At 34.8% G+C, this 21,635-nt stretch overlaps 2 pseudogenes; one reads left to right on the top strand and one right to left on the bottom strand.

Annotated features, from left to right (window-relative positions):
- Positions 1 to 5,869: 5,869 nt before the first annotated feature.
- Positions 5,870 to 6,838, bottom strand: LOC148836415 (olfactory receptor 6N1-like; annotated as a pseudogene).
- An 871-nt stretch (positions 6,839 to 7,709) lies between these two features.
- Positions 7,710 to 21,635, top strand: part of LOC148836414 (uncharacterized) — a 28,958-nt pseudogene continuing 15,032 nt past the window's right edge.

Here is a 21,635-nt window from a genome sequence, read left to right as displayed (position 1 = left end):
AAGGTGCAATATAAAATAAAGTTTTTTATTATTGTTATAGAGAAACATGATCAGATTTTCCCTGGTTTAGAAAAAAAAACAAAATTTAATTTAAAAATGACAAAGTAAAGGCTGTGAAAACATTCACAATATACTTTATACACAAAGCAAGTGTTCTCACAATTCTAGGAGGTTTCGTGAAAACGCTACTGGCGTGCCAAAATTGTTTTCGAACTTCAAGCTAACTTTACCCTGGTCTGTAGTGAAGAAAGATACAAGATGTGAAGAAGGGGTTAGCTGGAGTTTATGGCAGGAAAGGGAGATAACTGATAAGGATTCCAGATGCCAGCTAGGAAACACCCCAGGGAGGGTAATCTAAACCCTGAACATTTGGCCAGAGTTTGTAAACTGGTCAAACACTGTGACCTCCCCCCTTTACCATAATAATGCGCTATGTCATAAGCGGCAGGAAAGGGCTATATAAACTAAAAGTTTGTACTGGCACTTTGAACAATACTTGCATGCAATAAACTCATCAGTTTAACTTCATCTCGGGATCCAGAACCTTATTCTTTCTGTTACAACAGTAGTAACTACAGATGTAACCATTCAAAACGAGCGGGGTACGCTGCAGAACAACACGGTGGGCATGTCGCAATATACCGCAATATACCATATGCAAATTAATTTATGTTAATAGTTTCCGGAATCACCTTGTAAAACCACCAGGTGGAGCTAATAAAGCTTAACCTCTCATGTACACCATTTGAGCTGTAACCAGAAAACACCCGGTTTTGAATCCTGATCACTGCTGAGGGACAGTCTTTATTCAATTAAGAATTTAAGTTGTATACTCTTTAGACTTTTTAATTTAAACTGTGTATTACAGCATGTTAATCATTATACATCAAAAAGTTAGTATATTTTATGAAAGTAAGATTGCTCAGTTGGACAAAAGTACACAATCTACCATCTTTATCATAAATATTTTAATGATGCAGAAATATTTTATGCATCAATGTCTTTACTGAAGATATTACTAATAGTATTAATAATGAATGACCTTGGACAGGCTGTAAACTCAAAGTATTACCCTGGTCCACATTCTTTGTAACTGTAAAAAAAACATACTTTTAGAATTTGATTAATAAGGAATATAATATGGAATCGCGTATCTAAAAAAAACAATAATGATATAATTATATTCAAGTCCTGTAGCACAAACAGTAGTATAAAACTTTCTATTGATATGTGTATTGCTGTTTCAGTGCTTGTCACATGACTGGATTGGTGGCATGATAGCTTAAGTGACTGACTTATAAGTGTGAGGTCGGGTGTTCAAATTTAGCAATTGCTATGAGTTTTCTTTTAACAAATAAACATTTCTTTGAAAAACTAAAATAGCAAATACTATGGACACTACAGTATATGGACATTTTTTATATTTCTAAATATCACAACTTTTTTATACTGCATGTACACAGCGGTACCGCAGGGTGTAAAAACGTTTCAGAAATAACCACATGTAAGACTTTGATGCTTAAAATGTTTAGGGAGAAATGGAATACTGGGTTTTTTTTTTCTTTAAACTACCAATACCAGCAATATACAGCATAGTGGTCCGTGCATAGTTGCATGTGGTGCAGGTTTGTACCGTGAACTTTGAATGGCTGCATCTGTACAAAAGTACAAGGGAACATTTCCACAGGTCCTTCCTCCCAGCGGCTGTCAGGATGTATAACACTACCCTAGGCTAGGACTGCTAGCCCTTCATCTGCTCATCTATGGACAGCATGTTGCACTATTGTACTTTTTGGACATTCATTCTGTATATATCTATGCATATTTTGCACATATTTTATTTTTATTTTTTTACAGTGACTATGAGCATATTTTGCACACACCTAACTATGTATTTATTTTATAAATGGTTGAGGTTCCTGCTAGCTATTCAGAAGGAAAGGCGGTGACGTCACTGTGCTGGCAAGCAGGCACAGCCTTTAATGTCGGGCGTATGTGTTAAATATATTTAGATCTTTAAATTAATATCGTTATTGATTTCTTTAGCCTCACAAAATTGTCCAATAATACTCTTCTTGTGTCTAATTTTTAGTTAAACGGGATTTTAGCTACAGACCATAAAAAAACAGGATTAACTTTTTTTCACACATTACATATTCACATATTAAACTTAATATGGTCAGAAGGAGCACATAAAAACGTTTCTGAAATAACCACATGTACTGTAAGACTTTGATGCTTAAAATGTTTAGGGAGAAAGTGGAATAATAGTGTATGTTTTTTATTTAAAATACCAATACCAGCCATATACAGTCTGTAACGTAGGGATTTCTATATTTATGTCTTTATTTAGTGGTTACATTAGTGACAAAGGCTAAACTTTTAGCTTCAGTAACGCGTAAGCCGAATGGAATACATACAGTTTTTCGCGCATAGAAAGTGGTTATTAACTATCAAAACCTGTTTTTATAGCTTTTAAAGTCATGCAATGTCTAAGTTAAGCAGGAACACATCATTATATCTCGTTTTTTATTTCTTTTTTAAAAATTAAAAAAATCATTTGCCCAGCCTAAGGGGGGGGGGGGGGGGGTCTGCTCTCATTGACAGCTGACACTCCTCCATACACTTAAGTAAAGAATGAATAACGCCACTGTAAACATCATCATATTTACAATTTGCTGATAATAAAAATGTTAAGTTTTTTAAAGCTTTCTCAGTCAAGTATGATAATTTACCAAGGGACCTGTCTAATTTACCAACAGGGAAGAAAATGCTTTCAGAGAAAATGTTTCAGGTATGAAGAATACAGATCCCCAATTCAAATTCAGCCTAAACCTGTCCCCACACACCCTGACCCCACTGCGATGAGAATATACACAAAGCACAGAAATCTTTAGAGTAGATGATCAGGTGTTCTGCAGACGTAAGCATAGTACGTAATTCAGGCTTAATTAAGATACTTAGAAGACAAAGATAGGCTCCACGGACGAAACGTTGTGTTTTCTTTCTTCTCTTTTCAGCATGGAATAAACTTATTATGTGTTGCTACGCATGCTAACACTGCTACCCACCTGAACTATAAATATTATATACAAACAGCAATCATTAAAATTGCTGATGTTAGAAATGCTATCAGAAATTAAACCAAATGAACCAGAAGTGTATTGAAATAAAGCAATATAAACAAAAAATGCCGATAGATTTTTACTCAAAATTACTGAGAAATTCAGAAAAACAGCATATTATGAACAAGAAATATTTTATAATTTTATATGAACTTTTATAACTTATGTTTGTTCAGGTAAATGCCATTTATTGTTAATAAATTAATTTGAACCTTGCAAGTGTTCTTGAAAAAATAAGTTTAAAAAAGACCCCTTTGACTAAGATCAAGAATTAGATGTAGAAAATGTTTATGAGGAAGGTGGAATACTGTACATGTGTGTATCTAATGGTGTTTTCAGCTACCACTACCACCTATATAAGTATATATTTATATTCCTAGATAAAAATTGTTTATACATTTTAGAAACAGTATTATACTTTGGTTATTTTAATTTTCAGATGGCACGATTTCCCTTTGGTTACATTATTCAATATTAATATTCCATATTAAGTGGATTCAAAGAAGTAGTTCAGTACAACAGATTAAATGAAATGACCATTTCACTAACATCTAATGCACCACAGGTGAAAATTGATCTTCTATGAGCACTGAAATGCTAAACACGGCAAGCCAAATCATACTGTGGTATACCACACCTTGCTTACCACAGTTCAGCAAGTTTTAATGTACATTCTGGATTGTAGATACCTGGTGATACCAGGTGAAGCTGTTTCAAAACTTATAACTTTATAATCCAGGAAAAAGTGTCACAAATAGAGCTGATAAGATATCAGTTGTAGGTAGGATGACTGATCGGAATTACAGGTATGCTTCTGTAGAGAAATACACCTGTTAATGCTTCGGGAGACAATGCATAAGCCAGGTAAAGAAGTAAAAAGACCTTTTTGGTTTTAGTCAAGAAATTATTTGGCAGACAGCGAGACATTTATTGTTGCAACAATGTTAACTTTTAATTTTTGTTAGATATTTTCAAATTGATTGTCTTTACCAGACAAAACTCAGTTCAGCTGTAAATACTGTAAGATCTTTTGTGTACAATTTAACAGTGACAAAATATTGATTGCAGAATTCGTGTGACAGGAAAAATTGATAAATTGTCAATTATAGGTTGGAAGGCTGATTGTATGTACTGTAAGCTGAAATCAAATGAATAACATATACAGTACAGTATATGCACATATTAATGTCCAGACCAAACTTGAACAAATATTCTAAATATTTTATTTAAAACTTTGAATTGCACATTATGCAAAACAATTAACTTTTAGGATGACCCCAAAAACCTAATTATATTTGTGTGACACAAAATCCAGATCCTGCTTGGATAAATTGCTGCCACCATTAACAAGCAGATGGTTCCTGAGAAAATTTCAGTCAGCATGAAGCTTCAGCACAACCTCCCACTTTTGCCCAAACAATAATATCACTACAGATGGACACTAAGACAGCAGAAAAGCATTGGACACCGATGAAAGCTGAAAAATTCAATCAGTTGTCTCCTTTGTCTTCCTGGGCAGGAATTAAAAATCCATAAACAAGCTAGTTATTAGATGAGTAATATTTCAGTATTCACACTGCAGACCGTGAAACTGACTTGTTGTCCTAAACACCCAAACAAAGTTTTTAATAACATTTAAATCATGGCAGTAAAAATGTAATTACTTAACTTTGAGTATTTAAATTTTGAATAGGTATATGAAACTGATTAACCTTCAAGGCAAATTATAACATGTTACTTTAAAATCAGTATTATAGTATTATATAATATTATTATATAGTATTATAACCCTTATATATTTGCATCTTTGTAGAAGATCAGCTTCACTTTGTACCTAGGCACACTGTTTCATGTGTACTGTTAGTTTGGTTGGTTTAATATGAACCTGTTTGTATCAGTAAAATCATATATTGCTTACTTTGAATCCATGTGCAGAAACTGCCTGTTATTCTGTCGATTGATTCCTTACAGCTAATAAAACACTCACACATTTAATGTAATGTAAATTCACAAAACAGTACAACAATAATGGACACTCAGAGACAAAAATACAACAATAGAAAAGGACATACACAGGGAAAACAATAGGATGTATTTATTTTTTTAGAAAGCTTTTAATGATCCTGAAAAAAACCTCTTTTAAAATAAGCATTTAACGGACAGAAGGCAAAGGTAAGGGGTGAAAATAATGCTCGCACTGTGGTGATGTACAGTAATTAGTGGAATACAGAGCACATCTCTCTATTAGGCTGCTCTTCCTAACTTATATCACTTATATAAATCCAAGCATTGTTTATAAAGTAAGAAAGATTGCAGATTTTCAATTCATTTTTTACATTCTACCAATATTCACTCTTTTGCATAGTTCACAATGGCAATACGAGCTGACAAGGTCCAAAAGTGCTTAGTGCAAGATTAATGATAGAATCATGAAAATACCCAAATATCTAGTGTAAAATTACAATATTTACATATTAAAAATAATATATTAATTAAATATACAGGAAAAGAAGTTTATTGACTTGCAAAAAATTGCCTAACAGGTTATTAACTGCCAATAATTAAAATCTAAAAAACACAGCAGATCATCAAGCAACTATTAAAATGTACAGAGCTAAAATGCTCATTAATTTCTCAGTAATCCTAAAGCTATCATTAGGTACTCAATTCAACGCCTGTAACTGTGCATTGTTGTCCTGTGTTCCTTTTTCAGACTTTATTACATTAAAATGTCTTCAACTCTCTTATGGACTTGGTTAAACAGTGTTCTTTATACTGCGGTGAGCCTGTAGTCTGAAGTATCTGTAAGCTGCTGCCCTGATTTTTTCATTACTTAAGCTGTAAATGATGGGGTTGAGAAAAGGGGTGAGGAAATAGTACACTGCACCAATGAAGATGCGTCCTTCTGGCGGGATACTTTCCACTCTTAGTCCAATATACACCACAGCAGCAGTTACATAGGAAAGAAATACCACAGTCATATGTGAAGAACACATTGAGAAGGCCTTCTTACGGCACTCCACAGTTTTCATTTTTATCACTGACCACACAATTCTGCAGTATGTCCATAGGACATAGAGAAAGGGGATATAGATTGCAATCATGGAGACTATCAAGGTATAATTGACTTGACTTGTAACATCTCCACAGGCCAATGTCATCACGGTGGGGTAGTCACAGACAATGTGCAAGACATAATTTGATCCACAGAATGGCAAAGTGCTTGCCAATACTACTGACAAAAGAGGTGCAAGGAAGCCCAGCCCCCAGACTATGGCAGCCATTGTAATACAGACATTGGTGCTCATGATTGTGTTGTAATGCAGTGGTTTCACTACAGCAATATATCTGTCATAAGCCATGGCTGCAATAAGGAACTCTTCAACAGCATTACATGAGATAAAAAAATACATCTGTGCAAAACAGCCTGAGAAGGAAATACTGCTGCCATGTCCCAGTAGAACTTCTAATAACTTGGGTATAATGGTCATGGTCAGAAAAATGTCTAAAAGGGCCAAGTTCCACAGCAGGATGTACATGGGAGAGTGGAGCCGGTGGTCAATGCTGACCAACAGCACAATAAGGAGATTGTCCAGGAAGGTGGCCAGGAAGAGGATGAGGAAGACAACGAAGAGTACAGTGTAGTGTTCCTGCAGGCCTGGCACTCCCACAATGATGAACTCAGTGTGCAGGGTCACATAAGAGTTGTTCATGACTGACAGGAGACAAGGGTGCCTGAGAGTTAATGCATATTTCTGTTTTCTATCGGTTTGATTTCATAGAAGGATATGAAATAATAAAATATAAACAAAAAATAATAAAAAAATGTAAGGAAATCTTTTAGTTTTTAGTATTCCCGTGGTGAACATTTTATTTTTATTAATCATTATTATGTAAAATACAGTTGTATTATACTGTATAATAAATCCAACCATACATTTTCTTACAGTGCCACAGGGAAGCCAGAGCCTATCCCTGCAAGCTAACGGCAGAAGGTAGGGTACACATCCACTCACTACAGGGCACACCACAGAAAAAAAACACACTCATATACTCACACCAGAGCCAATTTTCTCAAAAGCAACAAATCTGCCAGTATTTCTTTGCTCTATGAGACCAATATCTTGTTAACATAGGAAAAACATATAAAATCCAAGCAGATAGCTACCATGGTCTAAAATTGAATCTAGGCCCATAGTGCTGTGAGGCAGCAATGCTAACTACTGTGCCATTGTGCTACACATTTATATTTAATTAATATCAGGATAATACAGTAAATATACACGGTACTGTATATCTGCAATACAGCTAAATAATTTAAATACAATGCTCAGTTTTTAAAAAAAAATATATGTGTACATGATCAGCAAAATTTTTGTTTCTGTGGATATATTCTGAGCTATAGAAATTAGGCCCCAGAATAAATGAGCACATTGACCCAAGTCCATAAATACGGATCAAGCCCATCACAATGAGCGAGGGATGCTTTGATAATTCGCATAAACGGTTAGCAAGGTACTGCATGTTTTTTTTAAATAGGGTGCAATACTTTGTAATTTAAATCTACAGATGCTGCCTTTCAAAATGAGCGAGGTACAGATGCAGCCATTCAAAACAAGCGGGGTATGCTGCAGGACAATGCGGTGGGCAATTGCAATTAAACATGTCATAACGCATCATTTCGGGTCATTCCGTGCTGTTCTGTATGCAAATTAGATTATGCTAATAGTATCCGGAATCACCTTGTGAAACTGCTAGGTGGAGCTAATAAAGTTTAACTTCTAGTAGACAGCATTTGAGCTGTCACCAGAAAACACCCGGTTTCGAGTCCCGATCACTGCTGAAGGACAATCTTTATCCAATTAAGAATTTAAGTTGTATACTCTTTAGACTTTTAATTTTAAACTGTGTATTACAGCATGTTAATCATTATACATTAAAAAGTTTGTATATTTTATGAAAGCAAGATTGCTCAGTTGGACAAAAGTACACAACCTACCACCTTTATCATACATATTTTAATTGTGCAGAAACATTTTATGCATCAATGTATTTACCGAAGATATTACTAATAGTATTAATAATGAATGACCTTGGACAAGCTGTAAGCTCAAAGTATTACCCTGGTCCACTTACTTTGTAACCATCTTTGTAAACAAAAATACTTTATTTTTTCATTGATCTGATCACATATTCATTTACAATCATACAAAGTAAGTTTTGAGAATCTCCAATTCACCATGCCTTTCACATGCTCATAAACAATATTAATTTAGGAACATAAACATATCATGTAAACTGTATATGGCTGGTATTGGTATTTTAAAGAAAAAATACACACCAGTATTTCACTTTCTCCCTAAACATTTTAAGCATCAAAGTCTAACGTGGTTATTTTGGAAATGTTTTTACGTGTTCCTTCTGACTATATTAAGTTTATATACTTTGTAAAAGGTTATAATGTTTTAACCTTCTCTGCGAATACGCTTGTTATCGCAGTAAACAAAAGCATACTTTTAGAATTTGATAAATAGGGAATATAATATGGAATTGCGTATCTAAAGAAATTAATAACAATATAATTATATTCATGTACTGTAGCTCAAAATTATCACAGTGGTACACTTTCTTTGGATATGTCTGCTTGAGTTTCACATCTTTCCACGTGATGGCTTGAGCATGTGCCTTATATTCCTGAGGTCGGAGGTACGAGCCTAGCAGTTACCATGAGTTTTCTTTTAACAAATAAACATTCAGTTGAAAAACTAAACTAGCAAATATTATGGACACTATATTGACATTTTTATATTTCTATATTTCACAACATGTTAGAAGCTGTCATTTATTAATAGCAATGAATAATTTCAAATTGCTACTGAAATTATTACTGATAATACATATTATTGACACTATATTGAATTTGTTGGTATTTTTAAACATCACAAAATGGATTCTATAGACCTCGACTTGTGAAAATTTTCACAACTATCAGTGAGATAATTCTCTTTTTGTAAACCTCTGTTTTTTTTAATCGATGCGTAATTATGCACTAACTGGAACACTGGGGGACCGCTGTGTACACATGTTCACAACACGAGAAATACTTCTCAATATGGCTTTGTGCGATAGGTACCATAGGAAATTGAACAGCGCAGTGTCCAATTACCCAGACTGTAAGCACGGGAATAAAGCTTTGTTTGATTTCTAATACCCTTTCTTTATTCCTGTTTTCATTCAGCAGGAAAATTCCTATTCTTTACTCAACAGCTTTTAAAAACAGCACCCATGATGTTCAAATCATGATGTCCATGATTTTTTTTTCCACAGAAGACTGACACAGCAATATTCGGCTAGTGTGTATTATCTGTTTAAGGTTCTGTAGCATTCCAGTTTATGTTGTGTTTGTACTTGCAAGAATAGAGATTACAAACATTAATAAAACATACTTGCATCTTGCTTTTATAAAATATATCGACTTTTTCATGTTTAATGTGTAAGATGCTGTAATACAGTTTAAAATGATTAAATGTCTAAACAGTATACAACTTGAATTCTTATCTCTATTAATACAACTCTCAAGTGGTATTAAATAAATACAGATTTTTGGTATAGATGACACTTTTCTAAAATGTATTTAAAAAATAAAAACGATTACAATCTAATTTTTCCACGTGTGACCCCATGAGGAAGTACAATACGCTCCTGCTTTGTTTAACGATGGTATGAAAAATAAATCTAAATGGTGAGAAAGCTATGCTTAAAGTTAATTAAGGGACTTAGAAGACAAAGATAACGATTTACATTGCATTGTCAGATTGTGAATCAATAAAGGCATTTAATTAAACACACATTTGCGATTTAAATCAAAATGGGAGTAATCTCTATTATTTCTCTATTATTATCAAAACTCGTCCAATTATGGTTCTTTTGGAAACACTTTGACATGTTCCTTGTAACTACACTGCTGTCGATATTGCAGCAATAGTTAAAATGAAACGCTTGGAGTTTGTAATGTAGGGATTTCTATATTTATGTCATTATCTAGTAGTTTCATTAGTGACAAAGGCTAAACATTTGAGCGCAGTGGGGGATATTCAGGAATGCTAAAAAATCACGCCCGACAAAGTGAAAGCTGTGAAAACATTTGTCAGTCTGTACGTGGGGGGGGGGGTGGGGGACTGTCTTTCATTGGAAGGTTCGCCTATTCTACTCTGAGAAAGCTGAGAGCTGAGTGCTGTTCAATTGTTTTGGCTCTCTCTGGGACTTGCTTAATCTCTATCTTAATTCAATTCAATTAAAGGTGCTTTATTAGTATGACCGATGGGTACAATCTGTGTTGCCAAAGCAAAAAAAAAGAATAAAATGAACATGAAACAAAACAAAACATAAAATAAAATAAAATCTACAGACATATTACAGACATTTACAACAAAGACGTATCATAAAATATTTACATATTCTGTAAACATATTGAGCATTACTGGGAGACAGATTAACTGTTCCTCAGGCTGTGACAGGAGATCACATATTGGGCTACCAGTTCAACTAAGTTCCCGCCTCCCTCTCCCAGGAGGATTGGAACCCGTTGTGATTCTGGCAGGTGTGGGAACTCTGAGATTAGATTTCTTAAATTAGGGAAGAATGTTTCTCTAATCCCAGAATATCTGTCACAGTGCAGTAGGAAGTGTGGGTCTGTCTCTATTTCTCCCCACTGGTAGTGCGAGCACAGCCTGTCCTCTCTGGACAGCGAGGTCTGCCTGTGTCGCCCAGTTTCTATGGCCAGGCTGTGGTCACTGAGCCTGTACTTCTTCAGGGTTTGTTTCTTTTTGCTGTTTTTTATCTTGGTCAAATATTTGGCTAGTGTGCATTGTCTGCAAACCCACGTGAGCCTGAAAGCACTACATTATTAATATTATGCTCCATGTCGCACTAACATTAGAATGTTCTTTTTTTTTAAAAAAAAGGATTAACTTTTTCTGTCTCTTTCTCACCCGCTGTGATTCGGGTGTTAATAAAACGTGTTTACAAAGAAAGTGGAATACAGTAATAGTACCAGCTATATAAATACATATATTTAGATCCTTAAATTAATATAGTTTATTAATTTCTTTAGATACGTGATTCCATATTATATTCCCTAATAATTAAATTCTGAAAAGTATACGTTTCTTTTACTAAGATAACGAGCGCAAGTATTCATGGAAAATGGTAATCACTTAACTCACTTAACTTTGAACGTTTTGTGATATTTAGAAATACCAACAAATTCAATATAGTGTCGATAATATTTATTATCAGTAATAACCACATTAGTAGCAGCTTGAAATAATTCGTTTTATTAATAAATGACTTAGCTTTGAACATGTCGGGATATTTAGAAATCTAAAAAATGTCAATATAGTGTCCATAATATTTGCTTTTTTAGTTTTTCAAAGAAATGTTTATTTGTTAAAAGAAAACTCATGGCGACAGCTAGGCTCGTACCTCCGACCTCAGGCATATAAGGCACATGCTCAAGCCATCATGCCAGAGACGTAATCATGTGCAAAGGAGTGAACCTGAAGCAGACATATGCAAAGAAAGTGTACTCCTGTGATAATTTGAGCTACAGTACATGAATATAATTATATCATTATTAATTTCTTTAGATACGCAATTCCATATTATATTCCCTATTAATCAAATTCTTAAAGTATGCTTTTGTTTACTGCGATAGTGAGCGTATTCGCAGAAAAGGTTAAAACATTATAACTTTTTACAAAGTATATAAACTTAATATAGTCAGAAGGAGCACATAAAAACATTTCCAAAATAACCACATGTAAGACTTTGATGCTTATAATGTTTAGGAAGAAAGTTGAATACTGGTGTGTTGTGTATCACCTCTTTTTATATTTTGTAAAAATGTTCCAATTTAAATGCAATATGGATTATAAAAAGGATAGTTCCAGACCTGAAATCTGATTGGTTGACTCACATTCGAAGCTGTGCTATATTCACTTTTATATGCACACCCTGGAAGGAATTTTGACTTTTTACTGTGTGATAAAGAAATATCAATGCCCTGACCGATAAATTACGGTCAATCAAATCAATAGCATAGGCTTTTAAACATTACTTCTTAGTGTAGATAAGAAAGCTTGGATTCTCAGTTATTTGATACATGTATCTTCTTCTGCTGTCTTTTTTGCACTGTTGAGGATCCTTGTGATTTTTTGTGCTCTCGTTCAATGATAGTGCCGTATTTATTCCTTTATCATAAAATTATTTTCATTCTTAGAAATTATCAAACACTCGGTTAAAAGCAAAAAGAAAACGCCTGACGAACTAGAGACTGGACAGTTTTTCAATGCTTGTACGATCAATGGAAATGTTCAAATAAATGTACTAAAGAAATAAACAAAAAACAAGTCATTTATTCCTTTATCATATTGGCTAGCTAATGTCCTCTCTTTGCTAGTCAATGTTACTCATGGCTGTGTTTCTGCGTTGCATAGCAACGAGAGACTATATTCTCAGATGGAGGAATGTAAACAGCTTAATTTTCATGTAAAATATTTGTTTTAGTTAAAATTCATTCTATACAGCAATCGCATGTTTGGGGACCGTTTTATAAAAGCAATAAGGCACTCGAGGCCTGTGCTATATCGTGAATATAGTCACAGTTAAAGGGTTGCCGGCTCTCCTCTTCGTGTCGGGCCTAAGAACGTCTTTTAACTGTGACTATATTCATTATTTAGCATGGCCTCGAGTGCCTTATTGCTTAAATATATTATTAATAATATTAATAATGAATGACCATGGAATGGAGAGGCTGTAAACTGAAGAGTTACAGAGAAGACACATTGAGTTGTGTCTTTTCAGCTTGGAATTTAACCTTTAAATCAATCCTTTTGGCTATATTTTTCACATAGCCAGATGTGTAAAATAGATTGGATTAATAAATCGATTAAGAAAAAATATTTCACACATACTTTGAAACCATACTGCTTTGAAACCTTACGGTATCATATTGTACATACAGTATATTCATACAGAATACGATCACATTGCCGTTTATTGTCATGTGTGCCACTGTTTCAGTATACTGTATCAGCGGATTTAACACTTAAAAGTGATTTGTGTGTGAACTGTTAACTCTACTTCACACCTGCATGTCAACATCATGGTATGTCCAGCAGCTCTTTTGTATAGATTACACTATAAATCCCTTAGGCATACCATCCAAGGTTTTGACAAATAATCTGATTTTGGTTAACCTTAAATAGTTCATTTTGCTTAAAGAATTTAAAATCTGTCTGCGTGACTGTATTGAAATTTATTTAATTGAAGTGTTCAGACACCTACGGAGAAACCCAATCTAAATTTAAGCTGCTTCATTCACGGTTTTGTTATGCAAAATGTTTTTGTACTTGTTACACTCTCAGATCCTGACTGATTTGACTTTATGTTTGGCCCATTAAAATGGAACAGAAAAAGAAGACGTGTTGTAGTTAATCTTTTTGGAATTCGATTTGTTATAGTATTATTGACAACAACAGCAATAATAATAAAAATTATATTATTTAGTATAAAACCACTAACATCGACACAGGTGCTGCTGCTGTTCAAAGTCTCTCAGTAATTTAAAATGCACTGAACTCTGCCACAGGCATCACTTTGAATTTTTAAAACCTTTATCACCTTTGTCCAGGAGTGTGGGGTCCCGAGTACCCCACTATGAGAACATGAATGTTTTCCATCCCCATGCCCCAAGCAAAACTGTCTGTTCTACATAATGAACAGAGCAGGGTGTAACACTCCTAGCCTTTGTGACAAATGTTTGTTAAAGAAGTATGGAGCTGCGTTACATAAAGTTGGAGTTGCGATATTTTGAAATATAAAAGTCAATTGATTGTCCATAATATCGCTATTCTATTTTTTCGAAGAAATGTTTGTTAAAAGAAAAGCCCAGCACCAGCTGGATTCGAACACACAACCTGTGCGTTGTTAGTCACGCACCTAGACCAGTAAGCTACAAGACAGCTCGCATGAACAGGCAGGCGAAACAGCCCTACACAGCCCTGTCGCAGCACACGAATATACTCATACCATTATTAAATTCTTTAGATACGCGATTCCATATTATATTCCCTTTTAATCAAATTCTAAAAGTATGCTTGTTGACTCCGGTATCACGTTAGTTAAAGACTTCGAAGCTTAAAATGTTTAGGGAGAAATGGAATACTGGTGTGTATTTTTTTCTTGAAAGTACCAAGACCAGCTATATACTGTATGTTTATGTTCCAAAATTAATATCGTTTATGGCCTTCACACGCGTTACAGTATGCTCCTATTCTTTTTATGCTCAGCTACTAAGATTTCCCTTCAGTGGTAAAATTCAATATCTACAACGGGCACAGCAAAGACGTTTTACTGTAAGTCTTTCTACGACAGACCAACGGACCACGAGTGCCCCTGTTGGTCAACCAATCACGTACTGCGGTGCCACGCGTCATCTTGCGTCACACTGAGCGACGCCACCTGCGGTACGTGTCTATAACGCGCACTTTGAATGGCTGCATCTGTAACTCTTCAGCTTATAGATCGACCAAGGTCATTCATTATTACTATTATTAATAATATCTTCCATATCACATTAAAATTGGAACACATTTTTTACTAGTGTAAATCCACCAGTCTACAGTATCTATTTTCTAACCGCTTTATCCAGGACTGATAACAGTCTCACCCACACTATTTACAGGCATTTTTTAGATTTTGACAGACTTCAGAAGGCTTTAACATTCTCTCTTTCTTAGCATTAATCTCGCAGCAGCAGGGTCCGCTTGTCGGCACACCAGTCTCCATTTGGTGGTTTGAACCAAATCTTTGAGCTGACGTTGCCATTAACTGTGACCGAGAAATACTCCAACCGGCGCGTTGCCTGCTGTTGGAGTGGGGGGGGGGGGGGAAGAGAACAAAGTAATGTAGATTATTAGAAGGCATAGGAAATTTGGCCAGGACACCGGGGTTACACCCCTACTCTTTTCCAGAAACACCTTGGGATTTTTAATGACCACAGAGAGTCAGGACCTCGGTTTTACATCTCATCTGAAAGACGGCGCTTGTTTACAGTATAGTGTCCCCCTCCCTATACTGGGGCATTAGAGTGAGTGCCCCCTGTTGGCCCCACTAACACCTCCTCCAGCAGCAACCTTAGTTTTTCCAAGGAGGTCTCCCATCCAGGTAGTGACCAGGCTCACACCTGCTTAGCTTCAGTGGGATGCCAGTTGTGAGATGCAGGGTGATATGGCTGCTGGCTATAGAAGGCTTTAACATTGATACTTAAAAAATGTAATGTAATGCGTGGTGATAGAGCTATTGAGCACAGAACGTCTTACCACCTGTGAAAAGATTTGCATATGTAGATTATTCTTATTTGTGTGAAAACAGAAAATACAGAGGGTGTTTCACAAATACCAGAGAGGTTTGGAACACCCTGTCTCAAAAACAGGCATTTTAATAAAAAAGAGAAGGTTGTGGAAACAGTGACAAATCACCCCGAACAAAATAAAATTTCAAAATATAAACAGTTTGAAAGTATTAGCTGTTATTAATAAATCATTTAACTTTGAACATGTGTGACATTTAGAAATGTCAAAACATTCAATATAGTGTCTATAATATTTACTATTTTAGTTTTTTAAAAGAAATGTTCATTTATTTAAGGAAAACTTGTAGCCTAAACAGGATTCAAACCCCTGCTTCCAGAATGTGAGTCACACACGAAAGCCATTATGCCAACACGACACTCGGCAACCTAAGTTGTAGCTGAAAAGGGCAGGCAAAATGTTTCCAAGTAATCACGAGTGAATGAGTCAAATTAATGCAGATGTTTACAAAAAAAGTGGACTGTGGTAATACTTTGAGCTATATAAATATATTTAGATGCTTAAATTAATATCGTTATTAATTTGTTTAGTTAGGCGATTCCATATTATATTCCCTATTAAGCGGATTATAAAACGTACACGTTTTTTTATTGAGATAACGAGCACCAGTATTCATAGGTTAAAGGTTTAAAGCTTTTTATAAAGTATATAAATGTATTATTGTCAGAAGGAGCATGTCAAAACATGAGTAAGTGACCCAGTGAAAGACTTTGATGCATAAAATGTTTATGAAGAAAGTGGAATACTGTTGTACACTTTTTATTTAAACTACCACTACCAGCCTTATACAGTTTGTATAATATATTTACATATATTCCTAAATTAATATCGTTTATAACATTCAGAGACGTTATGCTCCTCTGCTTTTTATGCTCAGCTACCAAAAGTTCCCTTTAGTTGTAAATTCCATATTAATACTCCATATTAAACAGATTTAAACATGCACAGTAACAAGATTTCACTCACAATCGGTTCACTCAAAACTAATACACCACAAGTGCCGCCTGTCGGTCATTCTTGCCAGCCAATCATGTACTGCGGTAAGCTGTAGATCATTTCCCACTGTACAGGGTTTTACCGCACATTTTGAATAGATATATCTGTAAATTAGCAGTATAATGGCAGTTTCCTTTGGTAATACTATGTTTCTGACAAGCAATTCTGCATGGTGCTTTGTTCAAGGTCAACATTACATGCAATATAAGTATCATAGAATTGTGCATACAGTATGCATGTAGCAGTATTAATATGTTCTTATATTTTATTCCATTTATAACTTGTTTAAAATTAAAGCATTATGAAAAATAAGTACATTTTATAGTGCTAATGTGTGGAGTTAATTTTAAAAATACAGTAATATAAATATTTATTGTAATATATATGAATTTTAAATATATTTGTTTTCAATTTTGGAAAAGTGAGAAAAATAATTACATGTTTAGAATATTCCCCAAGCATAATTATTTTTCCTAATGAGATTTATGAGTCTTCTAAATCTAAATTTAATCTAAAATCTGAATTTCCTACTGAGAAATACACAAAGAATGTTGATAAACAAAATTTACTTTACTTAATGTATGCACACCTGCTGAAATATGTAATTTACACATTCTTTTGAAAGATAAAGAAAAAGAGAAAGCTTTACATAAAAGCTCATATTTTAACTTTTAAATGCAGTTCAGTGAGTCACATACCTGGAGCCTCAGTTTGTTCACTGTGCTCATTCAGCAACACACCTCCTGCACAAGAAAGTCTTCCTCTTATCTCAGCTGCTTTTATGGGTAGCTCTTCACAGTGACCCCAGAGCCTGCTGACTGCAGAGCTGCAGCTGTAGCTTTTATTAATCCAGAGAGACAAAGTGATTGCTTGAGAAACTGGCCCAAAGGTGAATCAAGGGAACATACATCTTTTACATATGCCTACTTTTTGTATATATATATACAGCAACAGATTCGTAGAATTCAAGATTCTATTCATAAATAAGCTTGACATAATTTCTCAAAGATAAAAAATGAACTCACTGCACTTGGTCACATATTCTTTTAGGAACTGAGGAGACAAACCAAAGTGTTTGTTCACTTCCACAAATTTAATAGAAAGGTGTGACTGAGGCTACCCAGCTGACTAGCCTGGATAGAGAAATAGAACACATGACAATCTCTAGTAGAAAAGACATGTTTTTTTGCAGCATGCATGTTAATGATAACACATGTAAAAAAGAACAGAAACATTTAAATCTATAGTTAATTAAAAGGCTGTGATGGACCATCCAGTGCGCATCATGCCTTATACCTGTTGCTTGCCGAGATGGACTGCAGATCCCCTGCAACCCTGTGTGAGGTTAAAAGATGGATGGACGTTAATAAAAGTAATGTGTTTGTCCTTTTCCACTTCTTAATGTGTGTTTACACCTAAATCATATTGCAGTTACATATTTAATTTTTTTATTGAAAAATGTACAGTATTTGCATGTTTGTCTCTTGTCTCTCATTTTATAGTGCTGTGTTTGAAAATTATCTAGTAGATTATTGTAAAAGTCACATAAGGAGGCAGACACATCACTGTTATATACAGTAGTCAGATAGATGCAGTAGATTTTCAACCTGTGCATAACACAGACATCTTCAAGTACTCTTTATCAGGCCATGAGAAAGGAAACAGAAAGTACATTTAAAACATAATAATTTTAGAAATGAGAGGACACCACTATGTTATGGAGTTAACAACCAGTTTCTGAAGAATAACAGCAATAATGTTCAATTGGTCTCAGCTTAATCATAATCATTCCAGATATCATTACCTCAAGTTACCCTAACTCTAACTACTACATGTAATCCCCTTTTCTCCTTCACATGTCTTTTGCATCTCTCCTCCACCCATCTCTTCTCACAGTCCACTTCTTGGTTTACTTCTCATTCTGTATGGAGGTCCCAGTGCCGTCATCCTATGGGCAGGAGGTTAAATCAACTATGATCATCCTATGATCTAGCAGGTTAAATCAACTTTGCTAAAACACTCAGGAAATAACTTCAATTCACTTGATTCTGGTATGGTTGTCCCTAGTAAAGTTTCATTTGCCTTTTACCAATTGATCCAAAGATCTCATCCATGTGTTTCTTGAAAAAGCCAGGAATAATAAGGCAACCAAGTCATGAGAAGGTGACCTTGAGACACACCCTAAACAAGAAAAAGTAGTTTCCATCTACTTTGATTTGTGTTTCTATAAGTCTGCTAGTTGATTTTGTAGATGCTTTTGTGAATGTAATATCTTTGAACAGAAGGAAGTGACAGGTTGAAGAATTTGAAGAAGGATAGTTTGGGCCAAGGAAGGAGAAAAGCCCAGTCATCCTGGAACAATGATATTTGGCAGATGAGGTATGTCTGCAGATGCAGATGCAGCCATTCAAAACGAGCGAAGTATGCCGCGGTAAAATGCGGTGGGCGTGTCGCGGCATAACAAGTCATAACACGTCATATTGTATATACTGCAAGTAAGATAATAGTATCTGGAATTACCGCCAGGTGGAGCTAATAAAGCTCAACCTCTCATGTACAGCGTTTGAAAACACCTGATTTCGAATCCCAATCACTGCTAAGAGACAGTCTTTATTCAATTAAGAATTTAAGTTGTATACTCTTTAGACTTTCAAATTTAAACTGTATTACAGAATGTTAATCATTATACATTAAAATTGGTATATTTTATGAAAGCAAGATTGCTCAGTTGGACAAAAGTACACAACCTACCACCTTTATCATAAATATTTTAATTATGCAGAAATATCTTATGCATGAAAGTCTTTACCAAAGATATTACTAATAGTATTAATAATGAATGACCTTGGACAAGCTGTAAATTCAAAGTATTACCCTGGTCCACATTCTTTGTAGCTGTTTGTAAGACTTTATTTTTTCATTGACAAAAAGTAACACCACAGCATTTCGTTGATCCGATCACACATTCGTTTCCAATCATACTGTACAAAGTAATTCTTGAGAATCTCCGATTCGCCATGCCTTTCACATGCTCATAAAATATATTAATTTAGGAACATAAACATATTACTGTATGTAAACTGTACTGTATATGGCTGGTCTTGGTAGTTTAAAGAAAAAGTATACACCAGTCTTCCATTTCTCCCTAAACATTTTAAGCATCAAAGTCTCACCATGTTACTGTACATTTATGTACTGTACAGTACTTTGTGAGAAAAGTGATAGTTTTAAGCTTTTATGCAAATACGTTCGATACCGGAGTAAACAAAAGCATACTTTTAGAATTTGGTAGGATAGGGAATATAATATGGAATCGTGTATGTAAAGAAATTAATAATGATATCATTATATTCATGTACTATAGCACAAACAGTAGTATAAGACTTTCTATTGATATGTTTACGGCTGTTTCAGTACTCAACCAGTCACTGTGTCTGTGGCGTGATGGCTTAAGTGATTGATTTATAAGCAAGAGGTCTGGTGTTTAAATCCAACTATCACCATGAGTTTTCTTTTAACATACATTTCTTTGAAAAACTAAAATAGCAATATTATGTACACTCTTGACTTTTTTATATTTCTAAATATCACAACATGTTCGAATCTAAGTCGTTTATTAATAACAATGAATAGTTTCAAACTGCTACTATTATCATCATCAATATGTGAAAAAAGTGAATCCTGTTTTTTTATGGTCTGTAGCTCAAATCCTGCTTAACTAAAAATTAAACACAAGGAGAGTATTATTGGACAATGCTGTCAGGCTAAAGAAATCAATAACGATATTAATTCAAAGATCTAAATATATTTAACACATACAGCTGACATTAGAGGGTGTGTCTGCTCGCCTGCTCACTGTGACGTCACCGTCTTTCCCTCTGAATGTCTAGCAGGGACCTGTACCGTGTGGATCCCTTTAGATCTCCCTTCACATTTAAAAGGTTATTAATAATATCTTCAGTGTCGCATTAACATTGGAATGTTCTTCCAAGTGTAAAAGAGGTGATATGCAACGTGTCTCCTTCATATATTTTCAGTTTACAGACCGTACAGAACATTTTTTATGAATAATGTCTTCTGTATCGCATTAAAATTGGAATGCTTTTCACAGGTGTAAACCCACCTATTTTCTAACCGCTTCCTCCAGAGCAGGTAACAGTTTCACAACTCCCCCTCCCCCCTTTCTTTTTAACCCTTCTGTGCCCGAATTGTTTTTCATGCACAAAAAGGGGTTATTAACTATTGAAACCTGTTTTTATCACTTTTAAAGTCATGCAATTTCTAAGTTAAGAAGGAACACATCATTACAACTCATTTTTATTTTTTTTTAAATTAAAAAATTTGATTGCCCAGCCAAAGGGGAGTTTATAATATTGTGGCATTATTATATAGGACGGACACAGGACTTCCGCCAGGCATTCTATATTCTATATTGATATATGTGTTGCTGTTTCAGTGCATCTCGCATGACAGTTTAAGTGACTGATTAATAACTCTGAGGTTGGGTGTTCAAACCCAGCTGTTGCCATGAGTTTTCTTTTAACAAATAAACATTTCTTTGAAAAATTAAAATAGCAAATATTATTGGCATTATATTGACATTTTTTATATTTCTAAATATCACAACATATTCGTACTGTATGTACACAGCGGTACCACAGGGTGTAAAGCCCTGCATTAATATTGTGTATTCACCTGGCGCTGTGCGGTTTTCGCATCTCTCTCCCTCCCCCTCTCCCCGTTGTGCTGGCTGTGCTGAATTTCACTCCACTGTCTGAGTCTGTGACTACATTGTTTGTAAACAAACCGGTTCACAGGTATTTTCAAACTAGAACAGGGCAAGTCTTCCAATGAAAAACACACACTCCACCTTCCCCCACGGACATGTTTTCTTAGAAAAACAGATTCACAAAGCGAAGCTGTGTCAGTCTTTGGTGTAAAAAAAATCAGTTTGAACACCATGGGTGCTGTTTTTAAGATGCTATTAAGTAAAGTATAGGAATTTTCCTGCTGTCAGCAGTATCGTGTATATAGTTGACCCTTACCTGAATGAAAACAGGATATAAAGAAAGGGTTTCTG

This window comes from Atractosteus spatula, chromosome 4 (genome assembly GCF_055471065.1).
Source record: "Atractosteus spatula isolate fAtrSpa1 chromosome 4, fAtrSpa1.hap1, whole genome shotgun sequence".
Lineage (NCBI taxonomy): Eukaryota > Metazoa > Chordata > Actinopteri > Semionotiformes > Lepisosteidae > Atractosteus > Atractosteus spatula.
Note: the sequence above shows the minus strand (reverse complement) of the source record. Positions and strands in the feature narration are given on the sequence as shown.